Source organism: Pogona vitticeps, chromosome 5 (assembly GCF_051106095.1).
Source record: "Pogona vitticeps strain Pit_001003342236 chromosome 5, PviZW2.1, whole genome shotgun sequence".
NCBI classification, from domain to species: domain Eukaryota; kingdom Metazoa; phylum Chordata; class Lepidosauria; order Squamata; family Agamidae; genus Pogona; species Pogona vitticeps.
The window spans coordinates 109,526,922-109,549,533 of record NC_135787.1 but is presented as its reverse complement, the minus strand read 5'-3'; the positions used below and the strand labels follow the sequence as shown (position 1 = coordinate 109,549,533).

Below are 22,612 nucleotides of genomic sequence, written 5' to 3'. Positions count from 1 at the left end.
TTGTGAGCACCTGGGGACCCTCCGCTGGGAGAAAGGTGGCATAGAAACCAACAAATAATAAATATATACATTGTATTGAGAGTAGTGCCAGTCTCAGGGAAGTATTTTTTGCCCTCTGGGAGCAACTCAAGAGAAAGCCCTCTTGCTTCTTCTCAAGCCAGTCTCCCAAGAAGGTGGTATTCTTAAAACCGCCTTTCCTGAAGATCTTAGCATCTAGTTCATAATGAGACAGGCAGTTTCATAGCTAAACAAATCCAGAGCTATTTATGCCTTTAAATCTCAAAACCAACACTGCAAAATGGGTGTGGAAATAAACTTTGCAAGCAGCTTGGGGTCTCTCAATACTGGTGTCATATTGGCACAATAGACATGACCCCTAGCTCTTTCGGATTGCATCAACCAAAGCTCCTAGACATTCTTCAAGGGTATCTCTGTATAGAGCGTATTGCAGTAGCCTAGATACGAGCTAGGCAAAATATGGACGACTGTACTCCAGGCAGGGCTACTCAGGGAAGGATGTAGCTGGCACATGAAATGGAGCTGTGTGAAAGCACTCTTCACTTTCACCACCACTTGAATGTAGGGACAATGTAGAATCAAGGACTGCAATTTACCATAAAAGGCCGATGTGATGCTTGCAGCTTTATTCAGGCTGCAGGTGTGCAATTAATTACCTTTTGGTAGAAGGAAGACTTGGGCACACTGCACACATCACATGCACATGGTATGCTCGGGTTGCATACTGCCGCCTAAACTGCTCCTGCTGAGATTCTAGTCCTCATCACATGAAGGGTATTTCTATTGAACCAAACGTGTCTGACATTGGGCCGCTGTGACGGTAATTCACATCATGCTAATCAATTTGTGAATCAGCAGAAATATATGTTGAGCGAGAGAGAGAGAGAGAGAGAGAGAGAGAGAGGCAACGCTACATAAAAGTATTTCCAGGTATAGCTTGCATCTGTGACGACCCGTTCATAGATGCAGTCATAACCGTGCCAGAGATGCAGCCTTCGAGGGAGCAACATGCTCTTGGAAACGAGCCCGAGATCGCGTTACGTACACGCGTGAACAAGGCCACCCGATATTAGGAGCACGTGTGAACGAGGTTTGTCTGGACTGCGGCTTTAAAAGGTCCCGCACCTCCCACAACGCTGTGCTAGCGTTCCAGTTACCGGGCCTCTCTCTCCTGACGAAGAGGAAAGCGTGTGAGTGGGTGAGCGAGGAAGCAAAAAAAGAGGAGGCGGGCAGAGCAGGCAAAGCAGCAACTCCTGGAGCCAGAAAGCTGTAGTGCAGCAGGACAGTCAGCCCTGAGCTGGAAAGACGCAGCGAGGGGAAGGCGGAGAGGGAGGAGCTGCCCGCCCGCCCCGCGGAGTGTGTGTGTATGTGTGTGTGTCGGGCGGGGGAAAAAAAGCCAGCCTCAAACTCTGGAGCCTTTAGCGCCAAACCCGCCCCGCAGCTCGACAGCCAACTCAGCGCCTGGGCGACGAGCAGCGAGCAGAGCGAGAGCTTTAGCCTGAGGAGGCGAGGAAGGAAAAGAGAGAAGGGGGGGTGACTTCCTCGCAGCCCCGCGCAAAGAGGCTCGGGCTCCCTCAGCCCCGCCGCAGCCCCTCGCGCGGGGGGGGGGAAGTGGGTAAGACGAGCCCCTCCACGCCGTTGCTGCCCGGAGTGAGGGAGGAAATCCGTCCGTCCAGTTGGCCAGGCTTTGGGTTTTCCGGCCGAGCGGGGAGAGAAAGGCAGCCCGCTGCAGGTCGGAGTCCAGAGCGGGAGACCGACGCAACCGTGGTCGCCGCCTTCAGCGGGGCTGGATTTGGCCGGCGAAAGGCTGTAAGTAGAAACTTCGGAGTTCGCTCGGTCTTCGGCCCCTCCGTTCCCGGTCTCTCCGCCCACCCATCCCTCCCGCCCGTTTTTCCCTTCCTTCTACTCCCCCCCCCTTTTTTTTAATTGGGTCGTTTATTCTTTCGGGGCGGAGGTGTTGAACGTCTTCCCGGTGCCTCTCTCTAGCTTTTTTTTTTTTTTTTTTTTTTTGAAATTCAGATCATTTTTCATCGGCTTCCCTGCAGGCTTGTCCCTCTCGCCCAAATTCCTGATACAGTACCTTTCCCTCTTGGAGCCACCTCGCCTTCCGTTTTGCGTCCTTCTCTTCCTTGCGCCCCCCCCACCTTCCCCTCCCTAGAGTCGCTCTCTTTCCTCCTCCTGGTGCCTTTTTTTTGCGGATCAGACTTCTCCTCCGGTGTCCTCTTTAAAAGACCAAACGGTCAGGCATGTGCAGTTTGGTCGTCTTCAGATTTACTCGGAAGTAAGTAGCGCAGAGTTTAGTGCGACTCATTCGCAAAGACGGGCGCCTAGGATGGCAGAGGTGATTTATGGAATAGTCGGATATTCCTCTCTGCTGAGTAAGACTTTCGCTTAGCAGGTAAAAACGTTAATTTATTTTATCCCTTAACCATGCCCTCCCCGATAGATAGCCCTCTCCTCATAGCAACATTTTTTTTGCCCCCTTTTCTCTCCCCCCCCCCCCCCCAGTTATTTAAGGTGTAGTGCTGGACGCACTGTCCTGTATTGATCTCAGTGGGATTTCATTCTAAGTAGGCTGTGGGAATAAATCAGTGTTCCCGGTGTGTGGGTGGATCACATTTTTGGACCAGCAATGAGGTCAGGATTGAATTCATCCAGTCTGTTGTGAAAGTAGAAAGGGTTGAACTTTTAAGGTCTCACTCCATGGGTTTGATTTGCTGGAAGGTCCATGATGACTGTTCCTGTGACTCATTGACAATGGTACAAAGTTTGTGTTTGTGTGTGTTTCTAAACTTCTAATCTTTTTCCTGTGTGGCAAGATGTTTTTTTTTCCTTTTCAGTTGGATGCCGTTTTGACATGACATTTGCCAGATTATAAGTTGAAATAGCTTGTTGGTTTAAGCCTTGTTTGTAAATAAAGATGCAGTATGGGGAGCTTCCCTATTGAAAATGCCTTGACACAGTTACACCTGTCACATCCTGCATTGGATGACAGAAGAAATATCATGCCTGTGCCGAGATGAGAAGGTATAGGAAGGAACAGGGCCAGAAAGTCATTGTATCCTAAGAGAAAACATGCTTTCTATCCGACTTGTGGAGTTAAGCCTGCTCTTTGCTTTACCTGTTTCTGCATCATGCTTAGGTCGCATTATTTCTAGTTTAAATTAAGTGCACATGGGACTGTGAAAAAGCTGTAAGTAAATTGCTGTCTATTGATTTATATAAATGCCCCAGAGCTTCTAGCTGACTGTATTGGAATGTTTTTGCTCCTGTGTTATGTAGGATTAAAGTAATGAAGTTTTCTGGTCTGGTCAGTGGAAATGTCTATGTTTTATTTTTCCAGCTGTATTTTTTCTCCAGCTTGTTTCATCTCCCATAGAGTAATCTGAGGTTGTATCTTTGCTGTGAACATGCATATGTATAGAGCAGTGGACATTGGTTGGAGCTGCATCTCTTGTTGATTTAAACTAGGGTGCAAAACTGGAAAGTTGTCCTGGCCCCTGTCTAGATCTAGATAACAGTTACACCCAGTGATATGCATGTACCTTGAGGCAGAGGGTGGAGATGTGCATTGTTGCCATCCTGAGAGAATTGGAGATAGGAATGCATACCTTTTATCCACCCTATGGGAATGCAGATAAGGATTAGGGTGTACAATTGATGTGTTGCATTTTAATGTGACTTCCAGTATGGTTGTGCATGTAGCCTCTTTTGAGTTGTGGGGGATCTGCCACGGATTTCCTGTGTTAGATATGCAGATCCATCCGCCCTGCCTTACCTTTGGACATGCCAAAGGGTGTTTCCAGGCACCAGCCTTCAGTTGCAGCGTTCTTTAAAGATTTACAGGAATCTTTTCTGGAAGCAAAATGAAGAATAAAATTTGGAAGTAGTGTGTGAAAACACAGGAAAATAATAATCCAGTGGTTTGGAAAAACAGATGTTATATATCTTAAGCTGTTTGTCTCCCTTTTAATAGTGCAGAGACCAGTTTTGGAAACTGCTAAGAGTAAAGACATTTGTATCCCTATTAGCTGCCAAAAAGAAATATTCTGAAAAAGAACAGAAGAGTTAAGAACCTTTTGAAGCTGGATTTTAACAATATATGTACTGATCTTCTACATATTTGGAGTTTTTCCTCCAGTTTTTGGATTGTAGGTCTTGTAAGAGCTAATTATTTGGGCTAAATATCAGGATATGTACGTAGACTTCAAAGTTATGGGTCATTATGTAATGTATACCATGGGTAGAGCTCTTTCTGTCAGGGCTGTGATGAGACCAGAGGGGGGAAATTATTTTTTTGTGCTGTACCTCACAAAATTGCTCAGGCAGCATATGGGTGTATATGTTCTGGGAATTCTGGTCCCCGAAAATGTATTTACTGGTATACAGTTGGGGCCCACTTTAGTCTTTATTAAACAGAGAACTATTTAAGACCTGCAGAGAAAGACTTGTTTAAGACATGTGCAGTGGGATTGTGATAGATTTTTCCTGTTGGAGTTAATAACTTGGAACAATCAATTCTGATAGACATGCAAAGAATTTATCAGCCATACATAGATCCGCCATGCTGTACATCATGGTAGAAGTGAGGGACTGGCTTTCAAGAGGAAAAAATGCCCATGCATCTTTGAATTAAGGAGTGATTTTACCATTGCCTCTCCCCTAGTGAATTTCAATGTCAATTTAGTGATTTGAACCCAAGTCTCTTGAATCCTAGTCTATCACTCTGTCTACTACACCATACTGGCCCAGAGACCTTCGGGTAGTGTGGGCGGCATATAAGTTAAATAAATAAATAAATAAATAAAATAAATGTTTAAGACAGAATGTACTAAAATGTTAATCTCTGGTAATGATGGCTCCTACTATCAATCCCATTCATAATTGCCTGAAATATGCTTGTGATTACTGTATATAGTTTCTAGTTTTATCTGGTTAGCCCTGTGCTCTCCGTGCCTGAGGGCCATGAGAGCTAAGAGCTTTCAGAAGCTACATACTTCAGGATACAAAATGCTAAAGCTAAACTTTGGGGGAAACTACCATCTTCTTGCTTTGATCATGAGTAACTAGAGGTAAATGGCAGGTGTGTTTGGCTAGCATATGGGAGAAGGCCTTCTCTGTTGTTGCTTCCAGACTTTGGAATTCCCTTCTACGGGAGGCTAGAATACCCTCATCTTTACTGTACTTCTAGAAGCAGGCGAAAACCTTTCTCTTCAGGCAAGTGTTTTCTGAATGACTGGCTGCCTGAGTGTTTGATCTTTTTTAGTATTTGTACACCCAGTGTTATCGGCTTTAATATTGTAAGCTGCCTTGGGTCCTTTTAATGAGAAAAGTGGGGGAGGGGATGTTTTAAATAATAATAAATACAGCCTTGTCCTAGACTAAAAGGAACTTAAATGAATCCTGAAAAACCATTCTGACATTGTTTTCAAGTCCTCAAGTATACCTGGGCTTTTTTTTTTCCAGAAAAAAAGTACAAAAATAATTGCTTTAAACTTATGAAAGAATGGGTTCAGAGATACATATTGGGTTCAGCTGGTAGGTCACTTGCTTTTGTTTCCAGGAAACAGATGGAACTGAGACATGTTGAAATGTTTGGAAAATGGAAATTGTGAAACTGTAATCTATGTTGTAATCAGCTCCTTTAAAGCTGTTGGAGCAGCCCAGAACCCTTCAGTAGCTTTAGAGGGAGGGACTGAAAGCCAGTGCAATATAGCGGTTAGAAGGTCTGAGTAGGATTTGGAAGATTATGTTCAAGTCCACATAAAGCTATGAATACTAACTTGAAGGTAGTCACTCCGTTTCTGCCCTACGTCAGCGGTGTTTTGGAAATCAAGGGGAGGGCAGTATCATTACAGAAGGAAAGATGATTGATAAGTGTAACAAACAGGGTGTTGGTGAAGCTGTTAATTTTTGTGTATGCTACCTGTCAAGTTTTGTTTCAGGTAGTCATTCTCAAAACTTACATGTGCTTATTTCAAATAATCACATCTTCAATATCTTGATCAACTTTGTCTAATTTGGTATCATCTAGGTGGACTGGACTACAGGTGTCATCATCCTCGCTCAGCATGGGGATGCTGGATGGAGATGATGGGAGGTAGTCCAGTCCACCTGGAGGATATTGGGTTGGCTGTTCTAGAACTGCAGGCACGCAGTGGGATCATAAGCACGTTCACTTGGAAAGAAATAAGGGTTTTTCAAGTTTCTGAAGTTGTAGACTGAGTCTAAAGGTCTGTTGTTAGACTTAATTTCTTTTTAGTGTCACTTCACATTGCCATTTATTTTTTGGATGTTAAGAGGAGATGCTTCTGCTAATGAGACAATTTAGGGCCCCTTCTATTGCTTATTGTTAATTATGACATTGCTGTCATTTATTCTAGCTGGATGTTCAGCCTGATGCAGAATTAGACTGTTCCTAAGGTTATTAATTTAACTGAGCTTATTCCGTGAAGGATCAGGCTGCTGTCATTAAGAAATACAGGATGTCATTGTTCATGGAGGTGGGAGAGGGGTGGAACTGAAATAATTTATTTATTTTATTTTTATTTATTTATTTGATTTATATCCCGCCCATCTGGTATATTCTAAGTTCGTCGACGTATGGTTTGTCTCCTGAGTTCCCACAGACCTCTCTTTTTTCCATGGCAGGGAAAGCAAGACAAGTATTAGACAACCCTTATATTGAGATTGTTAGGTTTTTTTTTTCACTATTCAGTTATAGCTGCTTAATAGCATTCCAACTGTCATGACTCTATCACTGTCCTGCGATTTGAAATTTTTAAAGGTACTTACAATTTTTTGCTAAAGAGCTTTGGTTCAGACCCCTGAACTGTGCGCATTTGATAAAACATCTTAATAAACTGCAGATCCCAAGATTCAATAGAATTGAGTCATGTCAGTTTAAAGTGACATCCAAATGATGTAACAATGTCATGTATAGAAGCTGTTTCTTGTGGAAGAGCATTTTAAGGAACTACAATAGCAGAAAGACTGAATGTGGAGGATGTGTGGTGAGGAATGAGAGCGGATGGGGCGATCTTTTGAATCTTAATATACAGAAGTTTCCGAACTTCTTGTTATTGCACGCATACACACTCCTTTGATTTTTGAAAAAAAATTGCACCTCCCAATTATAGATTAATTGCTTTGTCAGAGGACTTGACAATTACCATTGTCGAGTCCTCTAACAAAGCAATTAATCTATAATTGATCAATGTCTTTGATAAAGTTATTTTTGGAGGGCAGAGTTGAAGTTATCTCTTTATTTTTTATGACAACTCACGCAGTTTACAGCAGTTTGCCTCTTTTTCAAACTCCTCCTGTGCTGGCCAGAGTCCATGCAGAGGCTTCACCTTTGTACCTGCCTGCTTTGCTATTGTTTTGCCAGCCTGTCCTGAGTAGCCTTTGCTGGGCAATAGAATTGGCTGCAGCAGCACCCAAAATTTAAGGGATACCTCTGTAGACTCTCCTCCAACTCTCCCTTTATACTTGACTGGATAAGATGTGAGGCAAAAGGCTTCTTATCTCGCCCATCTCAACTCTAGTGATGCAGCTCTAAGCACCAGCAACTAGGAACGGCTCTTGGAGTTCTCATCCAGACACTTCCCAAAGTGTTTTACATCTAGTGGCGGAGAGACAGATAAACATGTGATTGCCTCACTTGAGTTCAGTAGTACAGCTTCGTGCACCAGACACCAAATAAAAAGCAGTATCAGCTCCCACTGGAGAAGGCTAGTAAGAGTGTCATATGGTATGGTCCACAGCCACAGCAAAGAGAGGAATGGAAGAGCTGTTAAGGGCACTGAAGCTGCAGTGGATGTGAAAGGTAGATTGGGGGTGGCAGCAGGTTGACTTTAAGGTGAGGAGAAACTGGTACAGAAGAGCATCAAGCAAATGTGAGCTTCTAGCAGTGGGGTTGGCTGTGTTGTGTGCAAACAGCACAACAGCCCATAAGCTGTGGGGATAAACAGTACTATTGGGGCAGTGGCTGAAGTCCCGATCTGCCACTGCTCCTATTTCACCTAGTCTCATTGCTGGGCTGGCTCTACTCTCAGTCTCAGCCACTGTAGCAGCTGATGAACCCTAACCAAAAACAAAAAGGAAAAAATGGAAGCACACATACAACAGCTTTAAAAACCAGTCTTGCATACATGCATCTACTTTAAATGCCCGAGATGATATTATCACATACCTTGGGCTCTCTTAGCTACTCCATCCAATTGATTGTTTTTGGTCTTTGTGCTCTTGCTACATGGGCTTGTTTCTACTGGTGCTACTGCCATTGTCCACCATTCCTTCTGCGTCATCACCCATCCATCCTAGCTTCCCATATCTTGCTTGGACATACAAATGCCCCCCTTGCTTGACCACTAATGCTGGTTGGGGAATGGGGAGAGAATCTGGACAAATGGCCATGCCCCTTTGACATGTCATTGTATCCACCTCCAGAAGCACCTCACACTTTGGAAACTATTATAATAGGAGGTCTTAGGTGGCTAGCTGTTAAGCCTCACTATTTCTCCTCATTGATGCTTGTGATATGGATTATTGTGTACAGTACTCTCCTACATTGTATACTGTAAGTTTGCGAAGTGTCCCACATATCTTGGAAACTGAACCTACTAAGATTCAGGGGTCTGTAGCAGAGTTTCCATGGTATGTAACATGTCTAAGGAACTATTTTACTGGTGCCACCCCCCTGTGAGTTTCTATGGCTAACCAGAGGTTTGAATCCAGGTCTCCAGAGTCCCAGTCTGACACTGTCCACTACATTACACTGGCTCTCTAGTGCCTTACATTGAGGATTGCTAACATGAAGTACTCTGCACACTTGAAATGCATTAAAGAGGCTAAACACTCTACAAATGTTAAGAGAGAGTAGAGAGAATAAAGTGTTGCATTAAACAAGGTAATTAGTGTATCTCATCAAATTACGCTTTAACAAAAGTTTTTCCTGTTTACTGGCATAATTTACTCAAGAACAGGATTATCCTCAACAAAAGGAATTGTGGCGCTTTCCACAATCCCGGATTACCAAACAAAGCCCCTTGCTGTGCAATATTGTCCTTGTATTCAGTGTTCTGTGATAACACGTGTTACTCAGCTGTTGCTGATTTCTTAGTGGCAAAGACTTCAAAGCAAGGCTGTGAAAGAAAGCTGTGGCAAGAGAAAAAAGAGGCTTTAGTTGCTTTGAGCTATGCCATCCAGCTGTTGAAGTTCCTTGTCTGAGCAGGGTGTCTGTTAGTTCAAGCCTGCAGATAAGGCAAAGACATCTGGAACGGGATCTTTAGTTTGAGGACCACCTCATAGGCTTGGATCTTAAACTGGTCTGGCTCTCCACTGAGAGATGCTGCCAAGTAAAGCAGTGGGATTGCAGTCCCTTAAGAGTTTGAGTCCCTCTGGGTACTATAGAACCATAGTAATAATGAGCTGCTCTTTCACATCCAAAGCTGCTGCGTGGCATGGCTGCCTTCTTCTGCCTAACCCTTTGGCTGGGGTCATCTGTTATCCTTATTTATGCCCCAAAGTCAGACACTTTCTGTTTCTGTTTTGCTCCCCACTACTTCCATCTGAGCAATGCTACAGAAACCACAACTGGTCGCATATACAGTTTCTCTGAAACCTGAATCTGCCCAGGTCAAGCATGAATCAGGGGATGTACCTCACGTCCATTCGAGAAAACTAACACATGGAGGTTGTTAATGGTTTTGGCAGGTCTCAGTGCCTCACGCATGGTTATCAACCTTCTTTCTACCTTTCCTCCCTATCTTGCATGATAAACTTGGTTTCTGCCGTATTTGCTGAAAAGATGGGCTGCCAGTATTGTAAGCTATAAAAATTACACTTTTGCAGCAGAGTAATAATTGAGGCTAGGTACCCTCAGATATTACACAACTCTGGCATTGTACAGCAGGATCTAATCTCTTAGGGTTTTAGGATTTTGATATAACAACCATGTTTCTGTGGGGATTGTCTTGTGTCTTTACACTGAATAACAGTAATAGCATTGCTGTTGCTTTGAGTATTTTGCTTGCAATTTTTAAAGAGTAATTTTATCTACTTCATGGTTACTTCTATAGTTATTTAATTGTAATTTGTTTCATATGGTGATTTTGTATGCCTTGCCCCAGGGTTTATGGTGGTGATTTGCATTAATCCAGAACATTAATATTAACAACCTGATATGTAGGTTATGCCAGAATTTGTCATGGGGAGGGAGTAAGCTGGATTCAGGAAGCGTTTGGCTGAGCAGACTGATTCCTGCAGAAGACCACATTTGGTGTTCTGTTGAAAAAATAAGTGGGTTTGCAGAACACAGTTCTGTTTCCTCAAAGGTGATATAGTTCTTTTCTAATGAAAAGAGGAAGGACACATATGAGATAGACTGATTCTCTAAAAGAACCATAGGCTTGCATCTACAAGAGTTGAGCAGGGCGGATGAGGTCAGGGAATTTTGGAGAGTACACATTTATAGGGCCGCCACAAGTTGGAAACAACTTGATGGCATATAAGAACAACATTCTCTATCTTCCTAATGAGCCCTGTTTTCCAAGTCAACTATCAAGGAGGGATTGTCCTCTGAGTTTCGAAAAGAAGGTAAATGACACCTTTCAAGATGAAGGAAACCTTGTTCTGCCAGCACATATTTGGTTCAGGCAAAGTACTGCTAGGCTATTTTCCTTGCACGTCCGCCTTTGGTAGTTAATCATTTGGACTTGGCTTCAGGAAGGTTTTTTGCAGCTAGGGATTATGTGTTGTAATTCTTGCTGGAGAGCACAAATGAAAAGGATGTGCATTAATATTTCTAGAAATTGGGGACATAGGTTTAGATTCTAATTAAAACGAAAACTCACTGATGAGTCTGTGAAGGTATTGACATTGATGCAAAAAGTTATATAAATGCATAATTGTGTATCCTGAGAGGAAATCACTGTATGTTTTGTATACTGGTTTGGAAGAATCATTATATGCCTTAGTATTTACAACAGCCTTTTAAATTGATCCGGTTGTACTATGATATTTGAATGGGTGCTTACTTGGTTAAGTTAACAGCTGCGCTATAGTTTGCTCTCATTTATTTACTAATAGTAAGATCCGCAGATGTCAAAGTGATACACAATTTTTAAAAATGCAGCAAAACACAATAGTAGTTTGGACTATATACCTTGTGGGGAATCGTGTAACAATATTGTGTTATGTGAGAGCTGTTCATTTTCTGTCTTGGCAGTGTCTGTTTTGCAGTGGTTGTTCTTGTTGTTGTTCAGTTGTTAAGTTGTGTCCGACTCTTTGTGACCCCATGGACTAGAGCACGCCAGGCCCTCCTGTCTTCCACTGCTTCCCGGAATTGGGTCAAATTCATGTTGGTAGCTTCAGTGACACTGTCCAACCATCTCGTCCTCTGTTGTCCCCTTCTCTTCTTGCCTTCGCACTTTCCCAAAATCAGGGTCTTTTCCAGAGTCTTCTCTTCTCAAGAGATGGCCAAAGTATTGGAGCCTCAGCTTCAGGATCTGTTCTTCCAGATCAGGGTTGATTTCCTTTAGAATGGATAGGTTTGTTCTCCTTTCAGTCCAGGGGACTCTGAAGGGTCTCCTCCAGCACCACAATTCAAAAGCATCAATTCTTCAGCAGTCAGCCTGCTTTATGGTCCAGCACTCACTTCCATACATCGCTGCTGGAAAAACCATAGCTTTGACTATGCGGACCTTTGTTGGCAAGGTGATGTCTCTGCTTTTTAAGATGCTGTCTAGGTTTGTTATCGCTTTCCTCCCAAGAAGCAGATGTCTTTTAATTTCATGGCTGCTGTCACCATCTGCAGTTATCATGGAGCCCAGGAAGATAAAATCTGTCACTGCCTCTATATCTTCCCCTTCTATTTGCCAGGAGGTGATGGGACCAGTCCCCTTCACGGATTGCTGCCTTGTCGTGGCGAAGGGGCCTGAGTAACTCAAGGAAGCTATGGGCTATGCCGTGCAGGGACACCCAAGACGGACAGGTCATAGTGGAGAGTTCCGACTAATCACTATCCACCTGGAGTAGGAATTGGCAATTCCACTCCACTATCTTTGCCAAGAATACCCCATGATCAGAAACAAAAGGCTAAAAGATATGACGCTGGAAGATGAGCCCTTCAGGTCAGAAGGCGTCCAACATGCTACTGAGGAAGAGCAGAGGACAAGTACAAGTAGCTCCAGAGCTAATGAAGTGGCTGGGCCAAAGCCGAAAGGATGCTCAGCTGTGGACGTGCCTGGAAGTGAAAGGAAAGTCCGATGCTGCAAAGAAAAATACTGCATAGGAACCTGGAATGTAAGATTTATGAACCTTGGTAAGCTGGATGTGATCAAACAGATGGCAAGAATAAACATTGACATACTGGGCATCAGTGAACTAAAATGGACGGGAATGGGCGGATTCAATTCATATGACTTTCATATCTAGGCTGAAATCCTGTTGCTTGGCATAGTAGGTCACAACTGGGTTAGGCCTATTGAATCAGTGGAACTGACCATATCCTCACTGATTCAATGGGCCTGCTCTGGTTCTGACCTACTAGATTAAGGATTTCTGCATTTCAGCCAACATAATAATGTCTGATAGTGATGATATCTGCATATGTTAGTTTAAATCTGCATATATTAGTGAAATAACATTAGCTGTGGGTCCTATGGCAATTTTATATATATTTTAATTGTATTTTAATTGTTATGAATTTTTATTGTATTTTAAATGTTGTAAGCCGCCCAGAGACCTTTGGGTAGTGTGGGCGGCATATAAATTAAATAAATAAATAAATACAATAAAATATCTACTATTGTGGACAAGAAGCCCGTAGAAGGAATGGAGTAGCCCTCATAGTCAAGAGTGGGAAAAGCTGTAATGGGATATAATCTCAAAAATTATAGAATGATGTCAATACCAATCCAAGGCAAACCTTTCAACATCACAGTAATCCAAGTTTATGCACCAACCACCCATGCGGAAGAGGATGAAGTCGACCAATTCTCTGAAGCCTTCAAACAACTTCTAGAACTGACACCAAAGAAAGATGCTCTTCTCATTATAGGGGACTGGAATGCTAAAGTAGGGAGTCAAGAGATGAAAGGAACAACAGGTAAGTTTGGCCTTGGAGTTCAAAACGAAGCAGGGCAAAGGCTAACGGAGTTTTGTCAAGAGAACAAGCTGGTCATCACAACAATCCTTTCCAGCAACATGTGACTCTACACATGGACATCATTAAATGGGCAATATCAAAACCAGGTTGATGATGTTCTCTGCAGCCAAAGATGGAGAAGCTCTATAGAGTGAGCAAAAAGAAGACCTGGATCTGATTGTGGCTCTGATCATCAGCTTCTCATAGCAAAATTCAAGCTTAAACTGAAGAGAGTAGGAAAAACCACTGGGCTACTCAGGTATAATCTAAACCAAATCCCTTATGAATACACAGTGGAAGTGAAGAACAGATTTAAGGAACTTGATTTGGTGGACAGAGTGCCTGAAGAACTATGGATAGAGGCCCGTAACATTGTACAGGAGGCATCAACAAAAACCATCCCAAAGAAAAGGAAATGCAAGAAAGCAAAGTGGCTGTCCAACGAGGCCTTAGAAATAGCAGAGAGGAGATGGGAAACAAAATGCAAGGGAGATAGGGAAAGTTACAGAAAATTGAATGCAGACTTCCAAAGAATAGCAAGGAGAGACAAGAGGGCCTTCTTAAATGAGCAATGCAAAGAAAGAGAGGAAAATAATAGAAAGGGAAAAACCAGAGATCTGTTCAGGAAAATGGGAGATATTAAAGGAACATTTTGTGCAAAGATGGACATGATAAAGGACAAAAATGGGAGGAACCTAACAGAAGCAGAAGACATCAAGAAGAAGTGGTAAGAATACATAGAGGAATTATACCAGAAAGATCTGGATATCCCGGACAACCCAGGTAATGTGGTTGCTGTCTTTGAGCCAGACATCCTGGAGAGTGAAGTCAAGTGGGCCTTAGAAAGCTTGGCTAACAACAAGGTCAGTGGAGGTGATGGCATTCCCGTTGAACTATTTAAAATCTTAAAAGATGGGGCTGTTAAGGTGCTACATTCAATATGCCAGCAAGTTTGGAATACTCAACAGTGGCCAGAGGACTAGAAAAGATCAGTCTACATCCCAATCCCAAAGGAAGGCAGTGCCAAAGAATGCACTCATTTCATACGCTAGCAAGGTTATGCTCAAAATCCTCCAAGGTAGGCTTCAGTATGTGGACCGAGAACTCCCAGAAGTACAAGCTGGATTTCGAAGGAGCAGAGGAACTAGAGACCAAATTGCTAACATGTGCTGGATCAGTGGTTCTTAACTTTGGGTAATCCAGGTGTTCTTGGACTCCAATTCCCAGAAGCCTTTGCCACCAGCTGTGCTGGTTGGGGCTTCTGGGACTTGCAGTCCAAGAACACCTGGGTTACCCAAGGTTAAGAACCACTGTGCTGGATTATAGAGAAAGCCAGAGAGTTCCAGAAAAACATCTACTTTCATGCTTCATTGACTATGCAAAAGCCTTTGACTGTGTGGACCACAGCAAACTATGGCAAGTCCTTAAAGAAATGGGAGTGCCTGACCACCTTATCAATCTCCTGAGAAACCTATGCGTGGGACAGGGAGCAAGAGTTAGAACTGGATATGGAACGAGTACAATAAGACTGTATATTGTCTCCCTGCTTATTTAACTTATATGCAGAGTACATCATGCAAAAGGCAGGACTGGAGGAATCCCAAGCTGGAATCAAGATTGCCGGAAGAAATATCAACAACCTCCGATATGCAGATGATACCACTCTGATGGCAGAAAGTGAGGAGGAATTAAAGAACTTTGTAATGAGGGTTAAAGAGGAGAGTGCAAAAAATGGTCCCACCTTTTCTCTCGGCAGCAAGTTCAGATAGTCTTCTTAATGGAGGAGGTCAGGGAGGAAGGCAGTTAAGGTTTTGGACAGAGCCATTCTATTGTGTAGGGAAAGGGGAAGACAGAGGCTTATGCCAGCAGGATCTAAGAGGTAGGGATGTAGTTCCTTTGAGCCTCATTTTGTTTTCCAAAGCTATTTCCCCCTCCGATTATTTCTCAATGGGAGGAAAGTAAACTGTGTCATCTGTAAGTTGCCTCATGCTGTGGGTATATCTAGGAGTAGGGGGATTTTTTGATCCTACAGATCTGCATTCTCTGGTGGTGTGACTTTGCTCTTCCCCCTCTTCTTTTCAGTGTGAATCTGAAGCTTGTGGAAGTTGGATTTCCTTCTCTGATGACAAAGTTTACTTTATATTCAAAGGTAGAATAGGACCCCCATATATGTGGGGGATAGTTTCCAAGCCCCCCCCCCCAAATGAATGAAGCCAAGGATAACAGCAAACAGGAGCAGCAGCCACAGTCAGCAAAAGTCAGTGAGAAGGGCAAATGGAAAAGGTAAGTGCTCATGTGCACTGTGGTGTGTGTGTGTGTGTGTGTGTGTGTGTGTGTGTGTGTAAGTGCACTGCAGGGTGGGTTGCAGAAGCAGTGACAGGGAACAGCAGAAACTGCGATACTCATTCTGCAACTATGGAGGTCCTGCAATAGATCTAGAATGCTCCTACAGGATTGTATCCTGTTAGCATTTAATTTCTTCATACATTGTCACCGTTCACTTGCTTCACCTCTCTGTGTATTTTTTAAATTCTCTTTTGACTCAGAAAGGTGAGAAATAAACATTTCAGGTAAAATAGATAAATGTCATCCTGTTAACTGGAGGGTAATTACCATGAATTTTAGACTGAGTAAATCTTCTCTGGTCCTTGAGAAAATAAATCACAGTTGTTATTGGGATCCAACTCTGAATTTAGGTGGTGGGAATGAAGATAGTTGATTTGTAATGGTGTTTTGTTGATAGATAATGTTTGGTTTGTTCCTATGTCCAGAATTCTGTTAGGTTTTTTGTTTTGTTTTTATTTTGCAATTTGCAGTGGATAACTGCAGCTAATTAATGAGGTAGCAGAGTACATCTTGATCACATGCCTGGTCCTGCATGTAATTGTGCAATTGAGATGCAGTACATCCCCACACTTCATCAGTTAGCTGTGGCAAGTTGCACAAACCTTGTTTGAACATCAGTAGGATTCCTGTCTATATTATATGCTTCTAATTGACTCTGCAATTGTTTCTTCCAGTTTATTTAAATCAGTAACTCTTCAATGGAAGCTGTTCTGGAAAGACATTTGCCCTAAAAGGCAGCTTATAAATATTTTTCGTAATTAAATAATTTGTTTCTCCCAATAATTCTTTATTTAATTAATTTTAAGAGGCAACCCGTGTTTTTTCTTTCTTAAACATTCTTTGGTTGTGTAACAAGAGAAATTCTTAGTATCTTGATACTTTTTAAGACTTGAAATGCCCAGTAACTGAAACATATAGTAGATAAGATGCTAATTTCGGGTAGAATCCAGAACTCTTGTTCAAACTGCTGTGATTTTCCTTGGTCTTTGTTTTGTTCTTCAGCTCTTCTCCTACTCCCTTCCCGGCATCTGTTTTAGATAATACCCCTCCAGTTCATTATTTATTTGTATTTACTTTTTTTCCTAAGGCTGAGAATCTAAGCTGTTGTTTCGCTACGTCTTGAGCTTGTTTATCTTTAGAGTGTCTATGCCATTTTTTTCTCATGTCATCATTTCCAGTTAGTAGGCAACAAGGCATATAGGTGCATATACATGCACATTCCAGTACGTATATGTATGTGTACATGAATTAAAGAGGACTGGGCAAAAGGTTCTGCTAGTAGCCCTTGGTGACAGCATCTACAAAGTTTCATTCAGGTATGCAAATATTTTTCTGTGTGCTGTTTTCAGTGTCGGAATAATGCCACAGTAATAACACATACATGAGTTGATTGCACACTGTACTAGTGTATTAACATTATTTCATTTTCATCAGAAATAACTTTTGCAGAAAAAAATGAGCAAACCACAGCTATATTTTGACTCATTAAACATTTGTCCTTGTTACAGATGTAAGTATATGATGAAGGGGAAGATAGAAAATAAGAGTGTGATTCTTAGAAGTCACAGTGTGATTTGCACATTTTACCTACCTCTTTCCCTCACAGAATCTCCATATGTTAGGTGGGATCTCCCCGCTCCCCCTCCTTTTTGGTACAGGTTTGTTTACTTTGTCCAGTAGAACTCAGTAAACTATATGATCTCTGCCTGTTTTTTTGCTTTTTTGAGCATGCTGGAGTATGTCAAATTGAAGAAGCCTGGAAATTGGCATCATACTATCCAATAATGAAAGTTGCTCAAGTTCCTGTTCCCATAGACCTTTGCCGAGCTGCTTGCTTTTCAATCTGTTTCGTTTGTTTATTTGGTCTTAAGGCAAACGCTGGTTTGTTTCAGGGTACTGAAGTCGACAGGAGTAAGAACATGCATTCTTAGTTTTAGATGGTTTTTAAGCAGCATTTATGCCTCAAACCCAAAAAGCTTACACAAAAACAAGGTTAATTTGACCTCACTGGAAGACTTTGTCGGTAACATATGGAAGATTGTTCAAGACACTTAAAATAGTCTTTTCCAACTTGAATTCAATATAGTTGAAATTCTGGTTCTATTCTGGAGGAACTAGATTAGAGATGACAGCCTTGAACCTTGCCTGCATATTCTTTTTATTAACCTAACAGGCATCTGCCTTAGTGACCAGACCACTCCCTTCCTTTTCCACACCTTCCTCACATCTACTTAAAATAATTACTTTGGAGTAAGCACAAAAGAAACTAATCCTTTGAGAAGCTTTTTCTCTGTCCTTGTGTTTTTTTTTTAAAGGGAAGAATTGGACGGACCACTTTGATAAAGTATCTTGAGTGATAGTAAAACCTGATCCAGAGTTTAGTAAACTTTGAAATTCTAAGTACTTCAGGGGTGGGATTTGAGGCATGTTTTGTTGCTAGACTGGGCTATGGAGCTTTTGAACAGTTTGCAGGCCAAAGTAAGTTTAGGTGATCTTGCAATGCGTATTTGCTACAGCATCTCAGACTGCTGTCTTATCCTGGCAGAAACTAACGCTTACTTCCCCCAGTGTCTGTACAGCTATAAAATATTTATTTTGGAAATGCGTTAGGGAGTGATGAAAAGGGCTTGATTTTATTTTTGGTGTTCATGTTATGAATACTTAAATATCTGCAATCAGAAATTACTTTCAGTTGGCTTAGGGGTTGCTTCTTAGGCTTTCTGAGGAGGATTTATCTAACCATGGCAGATGTTAAGATATCTTCCTCAGGCCTCTTAATTAGAAGTGAATGAAGCAGTAAGGAGTTTTGAGATGTATCTACTTTGTCACAGGGAAATCTTACCAAGATGTATATCTTTAATATTTTGAGTATTACTTGTTTTAAATAGTAAATGTGAATTCACACACTGAACCATAAGTGGTACTATTAATACATGAATTTGTTGAACATGAATTTGTTGAACATGTAAAGGCCAGTACAGGCATGATTTTTTCTGCCATACCATTCATTATTTATTAATTGTAGATAAAAGAGGGTTGAGAAAAGAGACTTTTTTGGACTACAACTTCCATGGTCTCCCATCCATAGCCGGTGGTGGTGATGACTGGGAGATTATGGGAGTTGTTTCCCTCTCCAGAGGAAACTTTCCAATTTCTGCATAAATTTGCTTGAGGTAGGAATGGGGACACTTTACTGCTGAGGAAGGTAGGGGCTGCATAATCCATTTGCAATCTTTTAAACATGGGGAATAGATCACCTGACATCATTTATACACTGCTGTTGTCTGGACGATAGGAAAAAACAACCAGGAAAGAAGGTAGAAATTTCTTGCTTGCTGTAGGGCTTTCCTTACCTCTGCACAAACTCAATCTGTGTTACTTTCCTTCAAGATTTTGACCTCAGTTCAGATTGCTTGAAACTCTGTAATTGTTGAGTCTGAATAAATTCATTGGATTTGTATGAAGCAGAAGAAAAACTGAAGTATGCCATTTCACTAAAGAGAGTCTCTCTCTCTCTCTCTCTCTCTCTGTGTGTGTGTGTGTGTGTGTGTGTGTGTGAGAGAGAGTGTGTACCTGTGTGAAAAAAGATGAATTTTCATGACACTCCAGTCTTTTTGAACTGCTCCCTATGTCCTGTCTCTGTCACGATCAAGAGTCAATTAAATGAAAGGAGTTGAACTCTTTTTCTTTTCAACCTTATTAATTTATACCTTGGGGGCTGGTAGACAATCTTCTGTCTAATATTACAAGGAATTTGTATGTGATTGTTTATTGTGTAGCAGTGTTCAGTAGTGATTATATAATACATACATAAAAATAATTATTTACAAATGTGAACATTACAGATCTGAAGAGTTCATTTTGACCATCCAGTTGTGCAGAACATGCCCAGACTGTTTCTCAGATGTGGGTTTAGTTATGACATTAAGAGTGTGAAGTGTGTCTTTAGAACTAAGAAAAGAAACGTCCAGAAGGCATTGTTGTGATTTGTCCAAGGTTCACAAAGGGAGATTTATAATTTTATTAATAAGTAAAAACTACGTCGAACAGAGAACTGTAAATGTCACCACCACTGTACTTTCCTAGTGAAAAACACATAAATGCATTGTCAGCAATCTACAGCAAAGTCTGGACACTGCTGTCTCTTTTGCGGGACATCTAGGTGGGAGGCCTGCACTAGCTAACAGGCAGTTACAGACCTTACAGCAGAGATAAGTGATACAGAAACCATTCATTGTAGGAGACCCAGATGCCAACTCCTCATGTCTACATTAAACAGTGCTAAAGGACCTAGTAATGTAATCCACATCATTTGCAAATATGAAGTGTGCCATCTTCTGCTAATATGGCCTCATAGCATTTTACAAAGGACACACTAGCTAGTCCTTGTATGGAAGAACAAAAAGATACAGATGTGACATTAAAAATAGTAATATTAATGACCAGTGGGGAAACTACAGTTTCTCTGGGTACTCTTTCTCTGACCTCTGGATGGCCAATCTTGAATGAATGAACACGAGTGACAAATTCCATTGGGAGACCACTGGAAAAAAGCATGAAGAAATTCAGCTTGTTTCATCCTTGGCTTGAAGAGGGAAAGGGGCTTTTAATATCCTTGCATACATTAATCAGCTCATCTGTACAAGGGGTTTTCTGTATTAATTCTCAGTGTTTTTTTTTTTAAGACAATTACTTGGAATTTTTTTTCCTTTCCATGAATTTTGTGTTCTTTTCTCTCAGCCCCCTCTACTGAGGAGTGTAGTAGAACAGACTACTTTCCATTTTACATGTACCAATCTTCTTATCTCTCAGTCACCTTTGAATAAGTGTCTAACATCACATTATTTATCTATCACCTCCAAGGCTTACTTTTAAAGGACCACTGACTAAAGTTCTCTGTACTGGGCCTCTCTCATTTCTGTTCAATTTTCATTAGATTTCATATTCTCACCATTCCCCTGTCTGTATTAGTATCTCTCTGAGGTTACACCCTCTGCATCCAAAAAAGAGGGCTACAATAAAAAAGTCATACATGAAATAAAATTGTTTGGTGTTTTTAAGGTGTCACCAGAGTCCATATTGTCAAAAAGAGCAACTGCTTCTGAATGTCTCCCAAATCACAGTTGGAAATCAGATATTGATTTCTCTGGCTGCCCAGGAATTGACATGAGGTGGAACGGGAAAGAGATCAACAGAAACACTGGAGGCATGGCTTTTGGGCCTGTTCTGTGAGTTTTAGAAATGGAAAATGTTTGGAAAACCTTTAATGTAACCCTAGAAGGTAATGGACAATGTAGATGCAGAATGTAGTTGTGTGAAAAGATGAAGCATCATTACAGGAACACAGCCTTTGTTTTGTAGTATTTTTAAATCTTTTGGTGAATTAAGTGGTTTTCTGAGTCTCCATAATAGTTTTTGCTCAACTGCATTGTTTGTTGTGTACTGAACTATTTTGTAGGAAGCAATAGTTTTGCATTTGTCTAGAGGATGAAGACTTTGATGTCTTGCTTTGTAGAGTGGGTTGATTATCTTGTGACACTTCGCAACAATTATCAACAAATTTGCAATATGCTGTGCATGTTTAGTAAAAATAAATTTATTCTGACCTAGTGAGCTTGGACTTTGTTCATTTATTCATGTGTACAAATTGAATTGTACTAATTAGCTGTGGGTGTTTGTCTCCATTAAGCTGAATTAATGAGGCTTTTCAGCACGCTTTTATATTGCAAGCTTACAGTGTTGTTCCTAGCTGCTGGGATATATTTGTAAACTGTTTGGTTAAAGTTTCCTACACAGTATTAAGTTAGGTATCAATTAATGTGCTAAGGAATAGTCTGCATAACACCTCCTACATTCTATTTTAAGTCTGTTCCAAACTACGGATTTGAGCTTTTCATCACGCGTGGTATTCTTTTGCTCACTTCTGTTTTTCTTCCCTCTTCAGCCCCCAATGTCACTTTTGGTAATATTCACCTACGTATTTTTATAATTTAACTTGCTGCAGTGACCACAGTTTTCACATATGCAGCTGACTTTTCTGGATACCTAATTCCCTGTTCTGAATTTAGTCTCTGAATTTAGACGGTGTTGATTTCCAAGTTTTGTTCTATTTTCTTGGCATTGTTTGATGGCTGTCCTCTTTTCAGAGTTATATAATCTTGTGGCACTTTAAAGAGTAACGGGTAAGCTCCTGCTGCAAGATATATATGTTGCAGTGCAGTTCTGGTCTGTGCTGACCGTAAAGTATTAGAAGCAGGCAGAAGCTTCTTTTGTTGAAAGAATTGCCTTCTGCTGCCCGAGCTCAGAGATCTGACAGCACAAGAGTCAAACAGCAAAAGCAGAAGGGTAGACCATGGGGAGAACCATGTTATGACAGACTGCAAGGCTCTTCCTGTTCAGGGACACAGCTGATAAGCCAGCACAAAGTTAGGGGCCTGTCCTGAATTATTTCCTGCATCCCAAGGCTAGGAAGACTTTGGAGTTGGCCTAGTGCCATCCCATTTGGCCTTCAACCATTTTGTGTAGTTAATGAACACAGCTACACTTACCTCTTAAGGACGTTGGGTTACTGGTGATGAGCTGCTGCTAAAAGCAAATTTGATGTTGCTTGTATTGCAGAATAAATTTTCTTCCATCATGAATGAAGGGAGCTCTAGGCAAGAGATATATCAGGGACTCTCCTGCAGTGGTCAACCCTAAGCCTGCTGAGCTTCAACGAGGTAGCTATAGCATGTGACCTCAGACTGCATCCACTTGCTCCTGTTCCGTGGAAACTGAAACTTGCTCAATACTTTTGATTTCTTAAGTTGGTCCTGATAAAGGTAGTGTTGGTGTTCCTACAAGAGTTGTACCACCGTTGGCACTTTTTCCAAACCTGATTAGGATGTTTGTATGTATATGAGAGACAGTTACATTGTTATGTGCTGTCAAGTCAGAACAGACTTAAGCAACTTTGAAAACAAGTGAGATATTTTAAGGAGTGATTTTACCAGTTCCACCTTTCCCAGCAGGTTTCCATACCCAAGGGGGGGGGGAATTCAAACCCAGGAGTTCTAGTCCATTGCTTATTCCACCACATGGGTGTATGAGACAGAAGGA

General features: G+C 41.6%; 1 protein-coding gene across 3 annotated transcripts in view; it reads left to right on the top strand.

Moving 5' to 3' along the window:
* Positions 1-1,689: 1,689 nt before the first annotated feature.
* The window catches only part of RASSF8 (Ras association domain family member 8), a 116,717-nt gene continuing 95,794 nt past the window's right edge, over positions 1,690-22,612 (top strand). The window contains exon 1 of one of the 3 annotated variants that reach the window (XM_020797781.3): positions 1,690-1,827. The gene's annotated coding sequence lies outside the window, so the exon portion shown is untranslated. Of the gene's footprint in view, positions 1,828-1,946; positions 2,417-22,612 lie in introns of those variants that run through there. The other 2 variants (XM_078394257.1, XM_078394258.1) reach the window with 2 other exon arrangements.